Here is a 3,467-nt window from a genome sequence, read left to right on the forward strand (position 1 = left end):
TGTTTAGTAAACCAATCTGCTTCTGATCACTGCTCTCCTTCAAAATGAGATCTGAGGCAATACCTCACAGTATCACCTGCTTGCTACCCATCTGATCACCTTGCCTCTGAGAAGGCGGGCACCAGGCTGTATTCTAGACCTTAGCACACTCAATCTTGTCTTGCCATGGCAACCCCAAATGTAGCTTCCTTCATGGTAAATAATCACCCTGTTGTTTTCCTGACATTTGCAACCTTTTGCTTCCAGACTGTTCTGCTGGTCTTTATGGAGAGCTGGGGCTTTGTATTCATTTTCTCTCAACACATTTGTATACATATTGAATTCTCTCACAGGTAGACTCCAGAAATATTCTGCTTTCTTTACTAAGGGTAGCAGGTCTCTCTCATTTGGGAAACTGTGGTTATTTATTGTTGTCAATTCTCAGCTACCTGATAGATGATGACTTTCACGGTTAGTAACTGAAATAATGACCAAATGATATCCCCAGTATTTTAGTATTCATTTTATATTAGACTGAAGTGCTATTATTTTATTTTTTAATGTGAGATAGAGTTGTCATTATCTTTACTATTATTTTAATTGCAGGATATCATAATTAGAGTGTACAAGTCTTAAATGTCTAATCACTTTTCAGATGAAGCTATGCAGCACCCTAAGAGGCCCCTTCATGCCTCTTTCCAGCCAACACTCCATCCCCAGTGGGGATCAATTCTTCTGACTTCTACCGCTATAATTTATTTTGCCTATTTTGAAGCTTCATATAAAATGGAATCATACTGCATGTATCCTATAGTGTCTGTCTTTTCTTGCTCATCGTTATGTTAGTGATCCACTTTGTTGCCCGGATAAGCAGTTCATTCCTTCATATTTCTGTACAGTTTTCCCTTGTATGGATGTACCACAGTTTATTTATCCCCATTGTTCTACTGACAGACAACTGACTTCTTCCCAGTTTTAAGCTGTTATTAACAAAGCATGCAGAAGACTTTCCCCAAAGTATCTGTTGGTAACCACTACTGTGTTTAGTGACTCTACCCTCATGGATTGCACACACACAAAGTTTTCCCCATCTTGAATAAATTTCTAGGAGTGAGTTTCTCTGCATTACAGAATAGATACATGTTTAATTTTATACTTCCAGATCTTTTAAAAAATGGTTTAATGCTTTATATCCTCATTTGGAATACTTGAGTCTTTTGGTTGCTCCATAACTTAGCCAATATTTGATGTCAGATTTTTCTTTTTTTGAGTTGGAGTCTCACTCTGTTGCCCAGACTGGAGTGCAGTGGCACACTCACAACCACCACAGCCTCTACCTACTGGGCTCAGGAGATCCTTCTCCCTCAGCCTACCAAGTAGTTGGAACTACAGGCGTGCGCTACCACGCCCAGCTAATTTTTTGATTTATCGTAGAGATGAGGTCTCACCAAGTTGCCTAGGCTGATCTCAAACCCCCGAGCTCAGGCAATCCTCTCAACCCAGCCTCCCAAAGTGTTAGGATTACAGACTTGAGCCACTGTGCCCGGCTGTCAGTTTTTTTACTATACCATTTCAGTGAACATACAGTGTTTTCTCATTGTGATTTTAATTTGCATTCCTTTGATGACTAATGGCCTTGAATACATCTTCTTGCACTAACTGATTATTTGCATATCTTTTTCTGTGAAATGTCTGTTCACGATTTTTGACCATGTGTATTGGATTTTTAAAATTATTTAGTTATAGCAGCAGTATTGAATATAAGTATTTTTTCAGACACATGTATTGTAACTATCTTCTTGCAATTTGTGACTTCCTTTTTAATTTTTGAATGAACAGAAGCTTTAAATTTTTATAACTTCCAATTTTTGAATTAAAAAAAAGAGGATTAAGCCTGTGAGACAATACATTTTTTGCTGTTTAAACTACCCATACTTAATACCTACTTTGCTAGCAACCCTAGTGTTAGGACACACTCCCAGTGGGGCCTCCAGAATGATAAGTCAGACCTCCTGGAGGTGTGGGGTGTCTGGTGTGTGATCCGATGCTGCATGAAAGATGTAAAGAATTGCATAGAAGTTAGATTAGAAAATATATAGTTTATTTAAAAGGTAAATTAGAGAAAGAGAGAGAAAGAGAGAGAGAGAGGAGATTCACCTCCTCAAGGTAAGGAAGGGAGACAAAACCAGGAAACATGGCAACAACCATAGCTCAAAGAGCACATGGCCACACCAGAGTCTAGTAAGGTGCAATGGCAAAATGGCAGTGGCCTAGCAAAGATGACTGGCTGCTTGAGGTTCAATGCTTTTAGTCCTTCCTTTTGATGGGGGAAAGTCATTAAGGTGATTGGGTGGTAGTCTGCTCTATGCATCGTGAAGGAGTAGATAAGCGCAGGTACTGACATCTGGTGATGGACAGCAGGCAGATGGGTGAATTAGTCACATGATTGCTGTCATAGTGGTGGGATCTGTCTGTGTCCTATAGGTCATGAAGGGCTGACTGGTTAACTTAGGGATTTGAACCCAAAGGAGTTTTTTTCTGCAAGAAACCTGTCAGACATTCTCTTTTCTTTCTTTTTTTTATTATAAAGATGTGGGCTACAATTCAGGGTTAGGAATACAAATGTAGGTACCCTTGTTGATGAGGTGTGCCCCTCTCTCCCCTAGCAGTTTCCCTCAACTGCCAATCCCACCCCCAGCAGTTTCCCACTACTGCTAATTCCTTTCTTATATTATTATAATTGTTCAAGGTCTGCTTATGAGTGAGAATATATGGTACTCTGTTCCTTGTTTCTGTGATAGATCACTGAATATGGTCGACTCTAAATCCATACAAGTTGCTGCAAAGTCCATATGTTTGTCCTTCTTTATGGCTGCATAATATTCCATTGTGTATACACACCACATTTTTTTTATCCAGTCCAGCTTCAATGAGCAGCATGGTTGGTTCCATGTTTTTACTATTGTGAATAGAACTGCAACAAACATACGTGTGCAGGTATCTATTTTGTAGAATGATTTGAGTTCCTCCAGGTATATTCCCAATAGGGGAATTGCTGGGTCATATGGAAGATCAATTTCTAGTTTTTTCAGAGATCGCCACACTGTCTTCCAAAGAGGTTGCACTAGTTTGCATTCCCACCAGCAGTGTAGAAGTGTTCCTTTTTCTCTGCATCCTCACCAGCATCTATTGCTGTTTGTTTTATTAATGATGGCCATTCTTACTGGGGTTAGGTGGTATCTCAATATGGTTTTGATTTGCATTTCTCTGATGATGAGTGAGGCTGAGCACTTTTCCATGTGTCTGTTGGCTGCCCATATATCTTCTTTTGAGAAGTGTCTATTCAAGTCTTTTGCCTACTTTTTAATGGGGCTATTTGTTTTTTTCTTTTTGGTGCATTTGAGTTCCTTATAGATCCTAGATGTTAAGCCTTTGTCAGATATACAGTTAGCAAATATTTTTCCCCATTCTGTGGGCTGTCTCTTTGT

The sequence above is a fragment of the Carlito syrichta genome, unplaced genomic scaffold, assembly GCF_000164805.1.
Source record: "Carlito syrichta isolate Samal-C Ts95f unplaced genomic scaffold, Tarsius_syrichta-2.0.1 Scaffold199841, whole genome shotgun sequence".
Lineage (NCBI taxonomy): Eukaryota > Metazoa > Chordata > Mammalia > Primates > Tarsiidae > Carlito > Carlito syrichta.